Genomic DNA, 22,470 nt, shown 5'->3' with positions numbered 1-22,470 from the left:
TTAATTAGTAAGACTTTCTAAGATAACAATACGAATACTAAAAATTTGAACTAAGGCGTAGAGGTACAGTTTTCAATTTGTTAGCGGGCATGACGTAAAACAGCGAATCAAAGATATGAACTTTATTGGACAATGCTAAAAAATACTCAATTCCAGGACCTGAATATTACCAATATTTGAAAAGTTCCAGGTCGACGGGTTCAAACAGAAAGATTTGAAAGCAGAGAAAACTGTGTATCTTATAATAATCGGCACGACTTTATCAGATGACAATACCAATACTAAAATAAGGCTTACGCATAGTTATATACTTTAATTCAGTCACGGACCCGCGATATCACGGGTGTGTTCTAGTATATATATAAGTTTTCAACCTAAGCTTCTATTTGTTTAAAGTTAATGCACTAAGCACACTTTTATATTAAGCATGTTAAAGATATTCTGGATTTTTTTTTTCATTTGTCGGACAACCTGCTTGACTGTCTGGTCGTGAATTATTATAATAACCTTTCAACCTAAGTAATTGGCCCCTTTTTGTTCAAAGTCAGTGCACTAAGCACAATTTTATATTATACATGTTAAGATATTCCTGAATTTTTTCTTTTTTTTATTTGTTGTCAAACCTGCTTGACTGTCAGGTCGTTAACTATAAGTTTTCTTTTTGTTCAATGTCAGTGCTCTAAGCACATTTTTATTCTATAAATAATATATTGTACTATTCTTATAGTTGGTGTTTGTCTAATCTCTATTTATTTAGCCCATTGGTCTATATTCTGTAAACCCTTCTTAGGTTGGCTCCCATACTCCAATTCAATTCTGCCTAATCCTTATTGAAATAATATGAATAGAATACTAATTGAATTAGTTGACACTGACCATTGTCCACCACTTATCTTTGATATAAGTCACCTAAGTAAGGATGATGAAAATTCCTCTATCTTATATCTGTTACATTATCTGGAACTTTAATTATAGTAATCAAAAACATGTGCATGACTTAATGGACATAAAAATAGCTTACTCGTTCAATAATTCTGTGAAAATCTGATAAATATGGTATAAACATGATAAATAAGTAACTATAATCTCGTTCTGATATCCAGTCATTAGGTAACAATTTTGACTTTACAGATAGAGTACTGTGTAACATAAGCTTAAAATTACAAACATAAATTCAATATATAACTTTTGGACTAGTTTAAATCTCGGTCTATTTCTTAAATTTATTCTTACATACTTTTGATTTTTTAACCCTGTATGCTAACATTCCCATGAAAATTTTAAAATTGTTTGTACGTACATTGAACGACAAATTTATGTGACGTATAAAATTTTCTGACGTCAGACACTCAAATCAATAAATGTGTTCGTAGATATTAGATGTTTTTGTGTTCTGTTAAATTGTTCCTTTTAAAATTGTTAAACGATGATGACTGATGTACCCATATTTTGACTATTATATTTATTGTGTCTGTTTATTTAACGCATCAATGTAAAAATATCGGAAATTGATGAGACTGTCATTAAAGTGAGAGGGTTAGCGCTATAGAACCAGGTTTAATCCACCATTTTCTACATTTGAAAATGCCTGTACCAAGTCAGGAATATGACAGTTTTTGTCCATTCGTTTTTGATGCGTTTTGTTATTTGATTTTGCCATGTGATTATGGACTTTCCCAATTGATCTTCCTCTAAGTTCAGTATTTTTGTGATTTTACTTTCTATCATATGATGAATTATACCACTTCAAAATAGCATATAATAAAAAGTAAATACCGAACAGAGGAAATTTCAAAACTTGTTGGATTAAATCTGGTTTTATAGCTAACGAAACCTCTCACTTGTATGACAGTCGCATCAAATTCCATAATATTGACGACAATTTGGGATAAAACACCACAACATTATAGGTAACAAAATAGATAAAAAAGCAAAGGAACAGCGGTAAAAGATCAAGACATTTATCTCTCTTAAGGTAGCACAATACAAAGATTTGTTCACTCCCAATCAGACAATTTTAAACTGATGTAATTCATTTCATCCTTCTTTATATTTTATAACTGAGGTACCAAAAGAAAGAAGAAAGATTAATCTTTCAAATTGTGATAATTTCACTATGACATAATTATTACATACTCAATTGTTATGTAATTAGTTGCTATATTGTGATGTCCATACTTGAATGAATTTAGCGTCTTTGTTCTTCATAGCATCCCAAAATATAGATTCTTGTACAACACAGCTTGACCTCCAAAACTGTGTCTCTGATTTCCAAAAACATCAATAGAACAAATTTTATATCACATTGAATTCAGTGATCCTTTATGAATTGATGTTGCAAACTTCATTGAAGATTTATGAGAGAATGAAATACAATAGGATAATTCTGAGACACAGTTTTGGAGGTCAAACACTGTTGTGCAAGAATCTATAAAATATTTTGGGATGCTATGAACAGTTATTTATAACTGTTGATTTAAATGTCTTTTCGTTTTGTGAGTCTTTGTTTACTCCTTGGTTTTGATTGCTATTGTCTTTCTAAACAAAGAACACAGTCATGTGAAAGACTCAGTGAAGAGTACAGACTGCAATAATTAACATCACAAGTTTGTCATATTTGTGTATACAATAGATTGATTGATTAATTGTTGGTGTTTTAACGCCACTTTTGGGCCATGTCGTGACGGCCAGTTTGTTATTGGCGGAGGAAGCCGATATGCCCGGAGAAAGCCTTCGATAGATAAAATGACAACCGTAGTCAATTAAGATTGGAGTCGATCCCACATTTTGAACTGTATGTAACATTGTCATATTTTATCTTGTAATTTTTCATTAATAAATATTGTTTAAACTAAGGCCCTTGTATATATACAAGAAAAATGCGAGAAATATGATCAAACATTTTGCTTCTTTTTCAGTTCTTACAATATACATGTAATCTTGAGCTTCGTCTTTAGTTTTCTATGTTGTGCTTTTTGTACTGTAAGTTGTTTGTTTGTTGGTCTTTCGATCCCTTTTAAGCCATGTTTCTGCAGTTAATGTTTGACATAAGAGTTTGAATGTACCTTTGGTATCTTTCGCCTCTATGTTATTGCCATTTACAATCGTTCATTATGTTGGGTTCATTTTTTTAAATTAAAAGCAAGTACCAGTAGTTGATTAAACAAGTTTACACGTCATTAGGTCTTTGGTGGAAAATTGTCTTATTGGCAACCAATCCAATGGTTCTAGAGACCGTCTTAAATTTACAAAGAGGTGAAAGAGGTTTTTTTTTATGTGTGTGTGATTTTGGTTCCTATTCACAGACTTTAATAAAACATTGAATTGTGTCATTTTGCGTCTATGGTGGATAATTGTCGCATTGGCAATCAATCCACCGGTTCTAGGGACCATCTTCAATTTGCAAAGAAGTGAGAGGTTCGTTTTCTTCTTTTCCATGATGAAAGCCTCACTGATACTTTGAAACGAAGAACAGCAATTAAAGCGCGATTCCTTTACACATGCATCATTTGTTGTCTATGGTGGATAATTGTCGCATTAGTAGACAGTCCACCGATGCTAGGGACCGTCTCAAATTTGCAAATAAGCGAGAGTTTTTTTTTTTTTGTTTTTTTTTTATGTGTGTGGGTTTTCCCCCTCGGTGTTGAAAGCCTCACATCGACTTTGAAACGAAGAACAGCAATTAAAGCGCGGCAATCCCCGGTGCAGAGTTCATATCCGTTCCATACATGCTCCGCAATACTGCACTTAATATTTGAAGAAGTGAGGGATTTTTTTTCCCTCCGTGTTGAAAGCCTCACTGCGAAATGAAACGAAGAACAGAAATTAAAGTGCGCTTCCTTTACACATCAGGCCTCTACATTAACATTTTTTCTAACTTGTCCCTTCGGACAAGTGGCAAGAAAATCAGCTTGTCCGAACTCTTAACTCACTTGCCCGAATTCATAATTGAAAATCTAACATATTGATGATTTATGCAATAATAACACTTGGGCTTTGATTGTACCTAATAAAAGGAGCATTTTGTAATGTTATATGAATACCACATCAAAATACATTTCATTATTTCAGAATGAAAGTTTTTTTGCAAGACTGTGTTCTCTGACTCAATGTCACTATCATTTGTCAATCATTAAATCATCATTTCTTCCCAAACCACTACGTTCCCCTATGGACCTATTCATTCTTTAGTAGTGGTATGGGTTAAACCAAGGATGTAAATACACTTGGCCACCTTGAACATGTATATGAGTAAACCTTTTTAATTTATTGATGATGTCAAAACAAGCTTTTACAATTTATTTTGATTTGTATATACATTGATATATGATCATAAAGTACATACACATTTCACTAAAAAATCTGCCTTTTTAGTTTTTTTTTTTTTGTTTTTTTTATCTTAAATTTATAAAATCATAAGATCTTATCAAATAAAACCTCTTTTAATGTATTGTTATGCATAAAAGCAAAATCAAATGAAACATACTTTAATTTAATATTTTAAAGTTTAGGTAAAACTCCATATGGAGGTGCTCCTAATTCAAGGAAGCTTATACTAAGAAGATACATTAACATTGGTTTCTTTCCCCTTACTTATATCCCCCTGGTCAATGGCTGCCAGCATGTTCAAATACTCCAAATCAGAGACATATTATGCAAGTTTTATATGTCTCTGGTTCAATCATTGAATTATTATTTCATTTAGTATGATCAATAAAACAATCATTCATATTTTTGGGAATGTATAAGTCTTGAATTTGATCTATTTAATCTGACCTTGATTTTTCACTTGTCCCATCGGACAAGTAGTATGGTGAATCAACTTGCCCGACACCTGTGTCTACTTGTCCCGGACAATCGGACAAACGTTAATGTCGAGCCCTGCACATGCGTCATTTGGTCTGTGATGGATACTTTTCTCATTGGCAATCAATCCACCTGTTCTAGAGACCGTCATATATTTTCAAAGACGTGAGAGTGTTTTTTTCTTATCCGTGCTGAAAGCCTCACTGCGACTTTGAAACGAATAACAGCAATTACAGCGCGGTTCTTTTACACATTCGTTACTTGGTCTATAATGGTTAATTTTCTCATTGACAATCAATCCACCGATGCTAGGGACCGTCTTTAATTTGCAGAGATGGGAGAGTGTTTTTTTTTTGTTCTTAGTTTTATGAGTGTGGGTTTTTCCCCCTCTGTGATGAACTCCTGACTGCGACTTTGAAACGAAGAACAGAAATTAAAGCGCGCTTCCTTTACACATGAGTCATTTGGTCTGTGATGGATGATTTTCTCATTGGCAATCACCCTACATGTGTACTAGTATAACGAAATTAGCGATCGATATTTTAATAAGATTGGTGTGTGAAAAACTTTTTGATATGGATAACGAACTCAGCGATCTATGGGTAATATATTCATATATTAGTATACTGAAACATGCTGATCTCCACAATATTCTATACCTTTACAGCACGGTTTTCGTAGTAAAAGATCATGCGAAACCCAGTTGATTGAATTTGTGGATGATATCACCAACAACATGAGCACAGGAAAGCAAACAGATGTACCCATAATGTTTTTTTTCAAAAGCGTTTGATAAGGTTGGTCACAGTCTCCTCATACACAAACTGGAACCCTATGGAACCAAGGACATGTTAACAAGTGGATCGCTATATTTTTGTCACATCGCCGGACCCAAGCAGTATAGTTTCAGAGTGTCTGGAATACTCTGTATTGGTCCAACATTATTTCTATTCTACATCAACGACATGCCAGACGGGATTAAATCCACCGTCCGATTATATGCAGACGATACTATATAGTACGGTGACCAGACCCATTTTTTTTAAAGATTTAATCGTCAAAGATACTATATGGCTATATTATATATATCATTGGATTCGGAAAAATGAGTACTTTTGAAATATATCGTTGTCGTCAACAACAAAAAATGTGGTAACAGTTTTGCATAAAATAAGGTCAAAGATCAAATCTTCCATACTTTCAAAATTTGAAGATATATACAAAAATTTAGGTTAAATTGTAGAAACAGACATTTCTTCAAATCAATTAAAAATGAAATATCTTGAACGTGTAAAAATAAATAAATTAGGAAATCGATTTATTCTGGAAATTGACGTTTTTCAAACGCTTGATCTATTATACGCATATTATGTTAAAGTTACAGTAGTTACCTTGCCGGCTGCCATTCAACTTCAGCAATAAAGGATAAATATTATTATTTTACCCGAAGCATACTATCATGATTTAAGGCGTGTTTTGCATAAGCTCATTCATGTAATTCTTTAAATCTAAAAAGCACTCAATACCTCGAAAACAGTTACAATTCAAAACTCAAATCAAACAGATCCACACAACAGAATTATGACAGGAGTATCTTCTGATTCATCTGTCAAGGAACATGATTTGAAATATCTATATAATTATGACCGTTTACCGGACATGTTAAATTTGTTGCGAACAAACAAATGCCTTTTCCATGGAGATTTTCCCTTCTATGAAAACACAAGATCCTGCAAGAATTCTGCTGACATATGCCCTTTGAAATACATCACGGGGTGTAATGAATTATTTAACTCTCACCAACCGTATTCTAAAATTGACGGAATCGAAGTAAGTAAAACATGCTGCTTCAGTGTCGCTTCACGGGGAGGTTATCTGACTAAACTTACATCTTTTCTGGTGGCAAGCTTGATGCGCATTTGATAATTATTATGATTGGATGGTTTCATATGAGTGTTAGGACTTGTGTCTTGCTTGAATTGCTAAAATAATGCTTCTGAGATAAATGAATGTGATATTATTGATTAAAAAGGGGATGGAATATCATATAAATGTTAATTATATTACAATTTGCGTTAAAAAAAATATGATAAAATTGAGTTGAAACGTCCTCTATTAAATACAAAATATTCGTAGTGTTTATCTTTTCCAAAGACTCTTTAAAAACGGGTTAATTTTGCTAAATGTTATTTGCAATCGTTAAAATAAGATGTAACAACAATGTATATAATAACTGAAATTATATCACGGATGTTATTTTACAATGTAGAACTCAAAACTTTTCTAAGTCGATTTTTCGTTCAAGTAAATTAACGTACTTCAAAGTCCATTTCACGAAAATTGCACCGTACTATTTTTTGACAAGTCAAAATGTTGAGTTTAACCTTTGAACTATCAATACTGTGATTTTAGCCGTATAGTCCGAATGACAATTAAACTCCTTTAATAAGCGACCTTTTCTGACATGGTCACCGTACCTCACACTAGCTTCAGACAAAGACTTGAATGATCTACAAACAGATCTGGACAAACTTTGAATTTGTGAAATGGAAAATGTCCTTCCATCCGCACAAATGCATCAGCAGAAGACACCAGCGTTTTATTTTCGAAAAATCCTCAATTTCGGAGAAAAAAATCGAAATACCTTAACATAGTTCGATTTTTTAAAATTGCTGTTAGGTGTTATTGAAGTTTTAAACCACTGTTTTCTGCTATTATGTTAAAGTTAGTGTTAACTGTTATCAGCATTTTAAAACTGGCTAAAGAAAAATGGTTTTGATAAGTTACAGGACAAAAATTAATGATTAGCATATTTTTAACAATTCTAATAGAAAAGATATTGTTTCACTTACCGCTTAGAATTATACTTTATACACGAAATTTAGAATCGAACTATTTTTTTTTAAAAGAAACAGAGGTGGGACAGTCTCGCAATTCCGTATTGTAGTATATGATTTGCGACGTGTTTGTTTTTTACTGCCACTGAAGCAATTGAAAGAAAAATATATACGCGGTGTTTCACAGCTGCAATGTACATCATTTTGTATCTCAACACTCCTACACAGCACATGCTTCCGCACATAAATAAGTTCGGTCTTTTATCAATACGATTTATTATCGATTTGTTGTACATTGTTATTGTCACAAGCATGCAGCAGAAAACATGTGACGTTCTCAGACTAACTTTTCTTTCTAAGGTTGTCACAATAAAAGTTGTTCAATAAATTTACTTTGCTTATAACCAACAACTTATTTTTCTCAAAAGTGCAAAAAGCTGGTAACAATTTTTTTCTTTCAGTTTTAACAAAACACGTATTGTATATAATTATTCACGTAGATATCTAATAAAATTGAGAATGGAGATGGGGAATGTGTCAAAGAGACAACAACCCGACCAAATAAAAAACAACAGCAGAGGGTCACCAACAGGTCTTCAATGTAGCGAGAAATTCCCGCACCCAGAGACGTCCTTCAGCTGGCCCCTAAACAAATATATACTAGTCCAGTGATAATGAACGCCAAACTAATTTCCAAATTGTACACAAGAAACTAAAATTAAAATAATACAAGACTAACAAAGGCCAGAGGCTCCTGACTTGGGACAGGCGCTAAGAACACAAATTATTTACAAACATCCTCCAAATAAAGACACAATATTTCACCAAGAATTTGTATAGTAAGATCCTTGATTTCACTAACCTTTAAGTCCTGAAATTCAGATAATTTATCCGCTTAATATTTTATTCAATAGCATTACATAACTGTTTGATATGGATGAAATTTACCACAAAGAAGGACAGATACAACACGAGAGCAATACAAAAAACTGAAGTCGCAAGAGACAGACAACACTATCGACAAAACAGAAAACATACAGGAAAATAAACCGTCGGCCATCGTGTTTCTATTGTTTGGTACTTAGTCGTATGCCAGGATGTATAGAAGACCGGAACCTGACGGGATCGTTGAGAGCCCGACCGTGTCGTTACAAAATTCTATTTGTTGTTGATCGTTGAGATTATGCAAGTGAAATAATCCCTTGTCGTCTTAATAAATTGCACAAGTATTCCAGAACAACAATTTTTTTAACCATGATAACGTCCATAAAACTTTTCAAAATATTACTTCAACTTTAATGTCATTGATTGAGAAACATTGGTCAAAAAGTTTCCGTTTAATAAACTGACAACCCTCTATCGACATAGAAGAACTATGATATGCATAACCTTTCAAAATATATTAAATTTACCTAAGGTGGTACCTAACACTGCAGGGAGATAACTCTGTAAAATCAGATAAACGTTTTAATTACGTTGTGTTGTAAAAGGAATATTAAGCTTTCCAAAGATCATTGATTGTATTGTGAATTGAAGGCGGTGGATGTGTTTTTATATCGTGCGACAATTTTTACCTTTTACAGAGTACCTGAACATCGTATTGGGCTGAAAGTGCAGAAATACGCATACAATACATATTTATCACTTACTTAATTTTCAATTAATTGATCACATTTCCATTTTTTCCCAACAAACAAACAAATTTTACATGACGCGCCAATCATTCAAAATGGCGGGCTTTTACAAAAATTAATACTGCAGCCATGTGTGCCCATAAAATTACTTATTAAGTGATAAGTTTATTCCACTTGTTTCTATTACATATTATCCTACGCATATTTCCTTTAAAATTTTATTATTTTAAGTGCATTTGACCGATTTTACATTTTTTTCACTGGCCACGTGCGTTTGATTTTTTTTTTTTATTTTCTTTTTTTTTAACACTTAGACACCTTTGAAAATTTTATCTCCAATATTTATTATATTATTTGCCAATTGAATTAATTTTATTTCAGGAGTACATACAAATTCATATATTTTAAATATAGTCTCAAGTTCAGATAAATTAGTTAATTGTCTGTCCAACTATGATTTCTTTACTAAACACTTAACACCCATTATTAAATAAAAATAAATAAAAAATTACTAAAACAAATAGACCTAAACTTTTTGCATTAATAAAGTTAAAACGTGCCTGTGCTTCATTAATTACTAGTGCTTCCAGCTGTCATTAATCACTTAGCTTTTAAAATTATAAGGAAAAGCAACTGTCTACTGGGGTATACGGAAGAACATTAGTACCTGTAAAATATTGTACTGAATAGAAACGCAAATGACTGAACATAAGCTAGAAAAATATCTCAAAAAAACTTTTCATCCGCCTATTTGTCCGTCTAGACTCGTACCAGTTGTGTTGTCCGACAGCAAAGCAAGATATTTACAAAGTGAATGTAAACTGTCTCCCGAAGTTGATATCAAATGGTGGTTTAAGTCTGGTTAAACATCAACAAATGGTCTTGCTTAGTTAAAAGACAATTTGGCTTCTAAAATTGGCCATCTTGATAATATTTCCCTGTACGTGTGGCTAGGTACATGCAACTTCACAGATTATAGTCGTCGTGATAAGATTATCACACTAAAATATAACCCTGAGGAAGCAGCATCACAACTTATAAATAATTTAAAAGAATTTGCAACCCTTCTGGCTGAATATCCTGGATGTAAAATCACATTTCTAGAAATCCCTATATTTTCTATATACATTTGGAACCGTCTTCACAATCATCCTGATCCCAACAGATTTAAAGCAGATGACAATACATTAATCAAGCAAATTCTAGTTGTAAATGACCAGATAAGAGCTTTAAACAACGATCACTCGTCAAGATCTCAAAGCTTCTCAGCCGACATATATCATCCAATTTCCTGTAACTCGAAACACACACACAGGCATGGTAGAGACTTGTATAATTTTAACTTATACCTTGATGGCATTCATCCAAAAAGTGCGTTAGCTAGAGTATGGCTTCGTAAAATAGCTCACAGAATTAAATTAGACTGTTGGTAAAAAAAAATATATATTATTATAGACAATTTAGTTCTTTTTAAATTTTAATATACAACAAATCTATATTCCATTTTTCTTTAAAAACTGTATAAGGCGATGGTGGGGCTTACCACAACGTCCCTAAAGTAATCGCAATTAATATCTTGATGGACATATAATATTTATATTGAATATTGCAACTTTCTTACCATTTACATCATAAGTAATTAGAATTTTAATGATGGATATCCAACCATATAAAGTTGATAATATACAAAAAACCAACTTGGACAGTGTACATGCACTTGCTCAAAATAGTTACAACAACAACTACACTCTCAATATAGAAAAATCACTGAAGAAAAAGCTCGAAAGTACTAAAAGATCTGTAATAGAGTATGCCTACACTGGCGGTGGCGTTACTATCAAAATGGGCACCATATCTTTTGAACTGTTCATATATGCTTTGGAGCAATATTTTAACGATCCTTTTTTCAAGTTTCATGATGACCGCAAAACCATAGCAACAGACAAAGGAGGAAATAATGTTTAATATACCTACCATATTTTTGACAATCCAACCAATAGTTACACAATTAATGCATACTTAACGAAATGCAACATACTAATCAATGGGAAAAATTTGGACAAATTGTTCGATAGAGATATTGAACACATACATAAGATCATGTCTAATACACAAATCAATGGTGCAAATATAAACACTGACCTCCTGAATAAAAACCCAGCATCAAAACTAATTGATTCACTAGATTGTCTTAAAAAATCAGCAACACCGCATCCTGGCTTACCTGAGAGCAAATCTACAAAAAGTTCAAATGAGGAACGTTGTATTAAATGCAATAGGAACTGCAAATCTATGGCAGTATTGTGTCATAACAATCATTGGGTTCATTATAAATGTGACAAGTTGTCCGAAAAAGATATTTCCTCCATTGAAAAGAATGATAAATGTATCAATGTAAAATCTGTGACAGTACAAAGGTAAATATACTTGACACACAGAGGGGCAATGGTGGGACTTACCACAACGTCCCTTCTGTGTTAAAGTACCACCAATCCCAAATAACATGTACTAGTCCTGAAACACATCTAAAAACATATGGAAATAACATCCAGTCAGACGAAATACACATTACCAGTGCAAGATCCATATACAATGCTCTGTATGTGACGAAGCCCTAAATGATACAGAAAATATTTGTCCAGAGTGCAATTTAGTATGTCATAACAGCTGTCATGATAACAATACAAATTCCTGTTACACTTGTGTTGGCATGTTAGATCAGAGGTCCAGTACAAACACAATGGAAACAATTAACAAACTCCATACCTCTACAAATTCTATCTTGGTACAGGACATTATTGATCAGTCTCAAGATGGACATCCAATATCTACAAAGTCGTCAAATCATTCGGATTGTCTCAACACACAGCTACCCAATCTCAATACTAAAAACTTATCAACATCCTTATCAGACCTGGAAATTGCTGTTCAAACCACATGCAAATCTATTGAATCTAATAGCCATGTAGCCAAAAGTAATCTTTTTGTGGAAAAAGAATCTTGACAAACTTGTTACAAGAAAATTAGTACCGTTAATTTTATTACTACCACTGGATCGATGCCTCTGCTGGTGGAAATTTAGTCCCCGAGGGTATCACCACCCCAGTAGCCAGTACTTCGGTACTGGCATGAAAATACGGATTTTTTGTGTTATTAAAATTTACTGTTACAAAATGATAGAAATTATTATAAATTAAGGAATGTATCTCCCTCATGGAAAGCTCTGATTCCTTTCACGGATTTGGCTATACTTTTTGGACCTTTTGGATTATAGCTCTTCATCTTTTATATAAGCTTTGGATTTCAAATATTTTGGCCACGAGCATCACTGAAGAGACATGTATTGTCGAAATGCGCATCTGGTGCAAGAAAATTAGTACCGTTATTTTTATTACACCTTTACCAATTGGAAATGAGAGAATACTGGGGCGTATTGCATTTCCGCTAATTTTTCAAAGTCCCAATGCTACGTTTCCGCAAATTTAAAGTATACGTTTCCGCAAATTTAAAGTATACGTTTCCGCAATTTGTATTTATTACTTTTCCGGAAATTTACCTGGTAAATTATAAATAATTGAATATATATTAACTTGAAAAATGTTGCTATGTCCTTATACAGAAACAGGCGAAAGCAGTTTCCAAAATTACCTAAATTAACACTAACAAAATTGAAACTTATTTCAACTTTTAATTAGTCAATGATTTTGATTCGGGGATCGTTATACTTTCATGTTTCACCAACTTGGTATGTCTATGTAATGAAATTACTGATATTTTCATTGATGGCACATTTAAATCCTGTCCGAAATTCTTCTAGCGACTCAGTTTATTCGATACATGGATGTAAAAATGGTAACTACATTCGTCTTGTATTTGCGTTACTTCCACTTAAATCCGAGGAATGTTACACGAAACTGTTGGATCGGCTTATTGATGTGTGCACTACCCGAAGAATAACTTCCCGAGGTAGTTCATAATGACTTTGAAGTTGTAATGCATACTGCTGTTACGAAAACACGAATAGTGCCGAGTCTTTTCATTCCCACTTGAACGAGCAGTTTTACGCTAGCCATCCTAACATTTTTTGTTTGTTTTTATCGATGTGTTATTGAAACTGCAAACAACATCTTACATAAAGATGAGAACTCTAACTGTAAAAGCACCCGTTTGGAAATGTGAAAAGGAGAAGATGGACTTCCTTAAGTTCTTGAACAAAATACAAAACTTGTAAACGGTGAATGTACTACTGTGGACTTTGTGTGGCGTGTTGGCTACAAATATTCTGCCAGAACTGACTTATGAACTCATATCAAGATATTTCTGATTAGTGCTGACTTTTGAACATACGTTTTCATAGATTTAAATTATGAAGTTTACTTGCATGTTATGATGACCTTTGACTTACTTAATATTTATTTTATATTAAGGCTTTGCTTTCGATCAACAGGTATTCCTCAATTATTTGCGGAAAAGCAATAATTTATTTTTTCCGGAATAGTTACTTTTTTTCCGGAAAAGTAAGATATTTATTTGCGGAAACGTAAACTTTTTTTCCGGAAACGTCATCTTTTTTTTCCGGAAAAGTAATGGCAATATTTGCGGAAACGTAAAACGCCGAATACAGTGTATTGAGTTGTCTGGAAATCAGAAACTATTATTTATTTCTATTTATCTTCCTTGTAAATCGTCAGATAACCATCTAAATGAACTTTACGAATGTATTGACCAATTACATGAGATCATGGAAGTTTATAAAGCCACTCACCAGATAATTATTGGTGGAGATTTTAATGAAAATATTTTTAAGGAAAATAACTCTAATAGAAAAAATTATATACTTGACTTCATGACCATAATTAAAAGACCATAATTTTTCTACTACAGAAGTTGGAATTACCTATACACATACCAGTGGCATATCATCTTCTGCAATTCATTATATACTTTACTAAGAGAAATTTAAAGACTACATAATAAATATTGAAAAACCTGACATTATTTCGAACGTCTCGGATCATCTTCCAATTCTACTACAACTCAAATATGAACTTCCCTGCATTAATTCTGAAAGTCAAACGCAGGTGACTACCAATTATAAGGTCAAATGGAACAATATAGATAGAGATACATATAAATATAAAATTCTAGTTGAAGAAGGCATCGCTCTATTAAAAGTCGATCCAATGAACCCTTATGAACTGGATGCAGCTTTTCAGACTCTCAACCATACCATTACTAAAGCTACTTTGGCTGTTGCTCCCAAAAAGAAAAAAACGATACGGAAGAAGAAATTACAAATCATGACTGAAAATATTTCTCAAGCAATATCAGAGAAAAAAATAGCATTCTTTCAATGGAAACAAAATGGTCGTCCACCTGATCCCAACAATCCCTTTACTATTCAAAAGAAAATCACAACTTTCTCTCTTCGGAAACAATGCAGAATAGAGGCTACACTCCAAAGAATACAAGAACGTCAGAAAATCATTGACGCAGGGTATAACGATCCGGCACTTTTCTATAGCCTTATAAAAAAATAAAGAGGTAGACTTTCACGCTTTATTGAGGAACTAACTGTTGATGAAGAAATTTTCCAATCTCCGGTAAATGTAATGAAGGGCTGGAATAAACATTTTGGTGACCTTGCAAAAAAATCCAACAATAACTCTTTTGACACTATTTATCTAAATTCAATTGAAAAAGAAGCTACCCATATTATTAACAAGTGTAAAGATACATATATTCATCAGGAAATTTCTACAGAAGAGATGAAAAGAGCTGTCTCAAAACTCAACACAAACAAAGCTGGGGATTTTTATGGTTTAACTGCTGAACATTTTATCCATGGAAGCGAATCTTTATTACAACATTTACAACAACTTTTGAATATTTGTTTTAAATTCTGCTACATACAGGATTTACTGAAAATTGGAACTATATTTCCGGTGCTCAAAAATAAAGGGGATGTAAAAAATGCCAAAAATTATAGAGGAATTACTATAACTCCAACATACTCAAAAATTATAGATAAATATTGAAAGATAGAGAAAATCCAAAAAATAAAATTTCACAAAACCCACTTCAAAAAGAATTCACTGAGGGCACTTCTCCACTATTTGTGAACTTTTTATAGAAGAATTTGAAAGGGAAAGCAAAGACCTCAAACTTGCAGTCTACATAGCCTTATTAGATGGCAAGTCAGCTTTCGATGTTGTGGTACATGCTAATTTGATCCGTCGTATGTTCCAGATAGACTTTACGGAACAATCCATACTTTTACGATCTTTTACTAAATAATCTATATGAAAATGCATCTTCTCTTATCAAATGGAATAATATAATGTCAAAAGAGACGTTCACTATTGATCAAGGGGTCCGTCAATGAGGTGCATTCAGCGCTGACTTATATAAAATCTACATTAATCCTTTGAATGCGTTTTTGATGCGTTTTGTTATTTGATTTTGCCATGTGATTATGGACTTTCCGAATTGATTTTTCTCTGAGTTCAGTATTTTTGTGATTTTACTTTTTACTACAACCAAGTCGATGTCAAGTTTCTTCACAGAAGAAACTTTACTGCTGGTGGATTATTCCCCGAGGGCATCATTAACTTGGTAGCTTTATGCATGATGAATACAAATAATACGAAGAACAAACCGGCTGGGACGTCGCCCGGGTTACCAAGGTCCTCTTTTGCTGCACGGAACACTGTAGCATTTGATTTGTGTGTTCCACGAAATATCCTCCGGGATACCCCTGATTTGACATATGTTCAGCCAGAAGGTAATTACTATTTCAAAAATTCAGATACTTTTCATAAATTAAAGCCATGTTGTGTCAATATTTTTGACTGTTTAAAGACACCTGCTACAAGTGAATCAACACCTATTATTTCTTCTTGTAAACATAAAAAAGGAAAAAGGAGCACATGTAAGACATGTGATATGTTAATCACGACTCCTGATTTCACTAGTAATTTAACATCTAAAACTTATTATACTAAATCTTTCGAGCCTCTGGACTGTTCCACGGACAATGTCGTGTACGGAATCGACTGTACTTTGTGTGGACTACTTTATGTTGGTGAAACTCGTCAAACTTTGCGTAAAAGAATGAATCAACACCGGTCTGATAATAAAGATCCTCAATTTAGAGTTCTTTATAACCATTTTAATCAACCGGACCATGATCCTTCTTTATCTATGAAAGTATGCATCATTGAGAAAATTTATCACCACACAAATAGCCCTGTACTAAGTACTCCTTTCCGCAAAGATAGAGAAAATTTCTGGATAAGGGAGTTAGGAACTGCAATGCCATATGGTTGCAATGACAATATTAAAGGAGTAGGAAATTTGTCAAGTCCTGCCTGCAGTGATATCAATGTAATGAGTTTATTTAATACTACCTTACGACAACAACGTAGTCATGGGCAAAAACATTACCATCGGCCTAATGTTAAAAAGTCTTCCAAATCTAGATCACTCTCTGGGAGCTTTGATGACCTTCTTTCACATCTTCATCATCCACTAGGGTTACATTACATAAGAACTATTCTCTTTTCACTGCCAGTTAATTTTCTAAAACGTTTGAGAGATTATGCACTTGACAAAGGAGGCACCAATACATTTTCTGCAATATACAGACTAGTCAGTATTATTTGTGATGTAGCTCTTTTCCAACTTTTCAAACCAGTAAGATCGGAACCTTTACATGAGGAAAAGAGGAAATTCCTTCCTGTTGATTTTGCCAATAGAGGAATTGATGCAATCAATCTCGGCAACGTTCTACATCACAAGGAGGTAACATCTAAAATTCCTATTTATTTTTAAAATCAATCTGTTCCTATTGTATCCTACAGTTACACCAAAACCATTGCACCTAAAATATTTAACTATAAACAAGCATTGCAGGACCTTGACTTAGAACAATACTTAAAAAGCCCTCCGACATGTGACTGTTCCCACTCGCCTTATAATTACAGCCCCTCTGGTCATGTTATAACCGGAGATCTAAACATAATTCAACATGAAAATCTCCGAAAGGTGATTTCTCATGGTCCTAAGTTTAGAGAACCCCAACACATCAATTGGAACCATAACTTCAAAATAATTATGGATTCCATTGAGGACTACGCCAGAGCATGGGCTAAACGAGAAGAAGTTGAACTGGACACTTTGTCAGAATGGGTTAAAACTATCAGGTCTCTGATAAAACGTCGCATTCACAAGTTGAAAAACTGTGTTAATGATCGACCAAAGTCCATTTTCAGAGACAAAGAGGCCATGAAATGTCTATCATCTCTTCATGATACGTATGTTGTTGTTCCTGCGGACAAAGCTTCAAATAATATTGTCTTTGTATGTAAATCGTATTACTACGAATGTCTTGTAAAAGAATTGGGTATAAAGGAGCACTCAGGTAATCCCACATACAAAGACATATCATTTGACAAGGATGAGATTTTAGCAAATCATAAGTCCTTCATGGCTTCCATAAACATTACATTGAACACAAAATCGGAGGACTTACATTGTTTGTATTGGATACCAAAGCTTCATAAAATTCCGTACAAACAACGGTATATTGCTGGCTCATCTTCATGTTCCACTAAAGAATTGTCCATTAGATTGACTAAAATTTTATCCGCAGTGAAAGAGGGTCTTCAGAAATACTGTGAAACTGTTTACTCGCGTAGTGGTATTAACCATATGTGGATTCTTAAAAATTCTAAAGAACTTCTAGACAATTTTAAATCTCGGTCTATTTCTGAAATTAGTTCTATCAAAACTTTTGATTTTTCAACCCTGTATACCACCATTCCCCATGTGAAATTGAAAAATCGCCTAAAAGAAATAATCCACAATGCCTTTCAACATAAAAATGGTAGCATACGCTATAAATTTATTACTTTGGGATTTCATAAGGCATATTTCGTTAATAGTGACAAACAAAAAGGTAAAACCTGCTACACAAAAGAACAAGTGGTCAGTATGCTGGAGTTTCTTATCGACAACATATTTGTTGAGTTTGGAGGTAGACTTTTTCAACAAACTGTCGGCATTCATATGGGAACGAACTGCGCGCCTCTCCTTGCTGACCTCTTCTTGTTTTCATATGAATCGGAGTTCCTTCAGACACTTGTCAAAAACAAGAAGATCAAAGAAGCCAGGTTATTTAATTTCACTTTCAGATATATTGATGATGTTCTTTCCATTAACAATCCAAACTTTTCTGATTGGGTTCCATTAATATATCCACCAGAACTAGAAATTAAAGAGACAACAGACACGGCTTCATCCGCCTCATTTTTAGACTTATACCTCGAATTTGACATACACAGTCATCTTAGTACCAGAATCTATGACAAACGAGACGATTTTGATTTTGAAATTATCAATTTCCCCCACCTTAGTAGCAACATACCAACTTCACCTGCATATGGAATATACATTTCCCAACTTATTCGGTATTCAAGAGCTTGCAGCTCCTACTCAGACTTTGTAAAACGTCACCAATGTCTGAGCAGAAAGTTGATGAACCAGGGGTATGTCAAAGAACGTCTCGTCCTTTTTCTAAAAAAGTTCATCGGAAGGTACCCAGAACTTGTTGATAAATATTCCGTATCAACTTCACAAATAATACACGATGGTCTTGAAGTATAGATTCTGCGTACTGACGTTGTTTATCATCTTAATAACGTGTTATATTATTCTTTTATTTGTCTTTATTAATATTACTTTTACTGTTGTCTGTTTTTAGAGATATCCTTTTGACGTAGCTCTGTGCTTATATATCCCATCATACTTTGAACGACAAAATTATTTTATGATGTGACTCTGTACCTATGTATCTTGTCATACTTTGAATGACAAAATTATTTTATGATGTGACTCTGTACCTATGTATCTTGTCATACTTTGAATGACAAAATTATTTTATTCATTAATATTACTTTTACTGTTAACCAACTTTTTTGTGATATACATTTTACGTGACTCTGTACTTATGTATCACGTCATACTTTGAACCACATTATTATTTTATTTATTATTATTACTTTAACTGCTAAGTCAGTGTTTGTTATATCTATTTTGCGTGACTGTATTTGTGCATCCCGTCATACTTTGAACGACAAAATTATTTCATGTCTACCTGTGCGAATTTCAAACGCGCAATTTTACACCAGTACCCATACCCTCCTTCCTTGATGGGTGCATTTTACATAGACAAATATAATCGTATAACATAATCAAAATGAGGATGTTAATTTGATGTATGCCTTTTTGTGCTTCTTCGTTACATTTGTTGTTTTTATAGTGATTAAGATGATAACACAATGTTGACTGCTGTACCCCTATTTTTGACATTTTTACCTATTATGTCTGTTTGTTTTGTTCACGCATCGGTGACTATATAATGGAATTTGATGCGACTGTCATACAAGTGAGAGGTTTAGCTAGCTATAAAACCAGGTTCAATCCACCATTTTCTACATTTGAAAATGCCTGTACCAAGTCAGGAATATGACAGTTCTTGTCCATTCGTTTTTGATGCGTTTTGTTATTTGATTTTGCCATGTGATTATGGACTTTCCGAATTGATTTTTCTCTGAGTTCAGTATTTTTGTGATTTTACTTTTTGCTTAACGTTTTTAGTACATTAGGTCTTGGTGGAAGAGTAGGGAACATAAATTGTTGTGCTCTTACATGTGCTGACGATGTAGCACTTGTCTCCAACAACCCTCTAGAACTACAAACCATGATTAACATTGCTTTGGATTTTAGCAAAAGAGAAGGATATTTATTACAGCCCTACAAAAACCGTTGTTATTCCAGTAAAAACATGCCGCAAATTTTATGAAATTGAAGATGGATTTTGGAAATTAAATGAAAAAAACATGCCAATTGTTTCGAACGTCTCACACATAGGAATTCAAAAATCTGACAAAAATTCTGCTGAATCAACAGTAAATGAAAATATAAAGAAAGCACGTAGAGCGATGTACAGTTTAATGGGTACAGGCCTCCATGGAGAGAATGGTTTAGATGGTAAAACTTCAATATCATTGATAAGAACATATATTCTGTCAATATTAACTTATGGTTTGGAAATCTTATTACCAAAAGGAAAAATACTTAATAATATATGGGTCATTTTCAAAAAATGTCGAATTTTCAGTACACCCATGCTAATTTTTGTATTACTAATGGAAATTTCAGTTGTAATGGTTTAAATGAAAGCTTGTCGGATTTGTGATTCAGAACATTAATAATAAACACACCTTCCATCTATTTTGATAAGATTAAACTGCATGTAAGACCGATTTTGGGGGTATTTGTCTGCGTACAGTGTCAGAAAAACACATTTCAAATGATTTTTTTGCGATTTTCTGATCGCCTTGATATCTGCAGAAGGGACGTTTTAAGAACGTTAAATATTACTCTAACGAAAAATCGTAGCTTCTTAATCATTGTATGTAACATATTATCTACAAACTAAATTGAATCAGCGTACGGGAGGTTCATGTCTTTCCTGTTACCGCTACTTAAATCAGCCATTAAATTATTCTCCCTATAAATATTGAATCAGTCAGTGTTGATCTCAAAAGTGCAAAGTAATCTTTACATTTAAAACGCCTCGTTTCTTGAACGACATTGTAGAGAAAAGAAATTTCAAGACATAAAGTGAAAAAAATAGAGCGTACTTTTTTTCATGTCTATGCTGTTAGGTCCATGCTGTTACCACCAATTTTGATTAATTACACCAACAGTCTACTTGTAAAAAGTGCAATAACGTGCTGGAAACCAAATTCACAATAGAAAAACATAATCACTTCACCAAAGGGAGTAGTTATTTCACAACAGCAATCAAAAACGAAGAAATTTGTCTATCCTGTTATGTCTATCCTGTTACTATGGTTGCTATGGTTACAGTAACAGGATAGACAATTGTAGACTAAAACGTCGTTAATTTTTTTATCTTAACATATAGCTGCAAAACGAATGAAATATTTCGTTGTTTGAACTCATCTTAAGGTTATAACGTCTTAATCGTCACAATTAAGCATTCGCAAGTGCAATACTGACATCGGTAACAGGATAAACAAAAAGGTAACAGGATAGACATTTGTATAGTGATATATCAGAAACGTACATTCCTGTTACCAATGAAATAAAGAGAAAAGTAAACTAACTTATGAAAGATTTACTTGATGTTGGGTTTATTTGAAAGGGTGAAAAAATGCCGAACAATATAAATTGCTATCTTAGACTTGCATTACTTGTGGTAATTTTTACAACCTTTGAAAACCAATTTTTAGAGGCATTTTTCAGTACAACCTGGAAAATTGGCAAATAATCTATTATATTACAGAATGAATATATATAGAAGTTTATTCTCTTTGAAATTATCTAATTGATTACGTAAAACAAGCTTAACATTTTATCTAACCCTTTTCTTAATAACCAAACATTTCCTTTGAAAATGGTAACAGGATAGACAAAATAATGTACCACCGATCATTAAATGTTTGAACATATTCTTGTATGACATCATTAAGATTGCATCTTTTAATATGTTGTTCTTAAAGATATATCTATTCAATATAAAAAATGGATCAAACAAATTTTGTCTTTAAATTCCAATGTAGCTGACCTTATCTGGTTTACTCCCAATAGAAGCTGAAATCCATGTCAAAGCTATCAATCTTTTTGGAAACATATCTAGAGCGAATTGTGATTCAATTGAATGGCGGCTAGCCGAAAGACAGCTACAGATAAAACCCCATAATAGTTGAAGTCAAGGAATTATGTTTAAAATATGACATTAATGACTTCTATGCTTATTTAAACAATCCGTTATCAAAATTCCAATGGAAAAAGCTAGTTAAATCCAAAATTCATGACTATTGGATATCTAAAATTATTGATGAGTGAAAAGGTTACTCAACTCTTAAATTCATGGACCATAAATATAATATTGGATCCGTACATCCTTTAGCTATTTCAGTTAGTGCAAATCTAAAGGACATCAGAAAAAATCCTGTACGTCTTAAAATTTCAACTGGGAACTATATCCTACAAACCCACAAGGCATCATTTTCAAAGAAATATTATATAAGCCCAACTTGTAAACTCTGTAGTAAAGCGGATGAAACGGTGGAACATTTTATTCTATTGTGTGAAAAGTT

The sequence above is a fragment of the Mytilus edulis genome, chromosome 12, assembly GCF_963676685.1.
Source record: "Mytilus edulis chromosome 12, xbMytEdul2.2, whole genome shotgun sequence".
In the NCBI taxonomy this organism is placed as follows: domain Eukaryota; kingdom Metazoa; phylum Mollusca; class Bivalvia; order Mytilida; family Mytilidae; genus Mytilus; species Mytilus edulis.
This window is presented reverse-complemented; position numbering follows the sequence as displayed.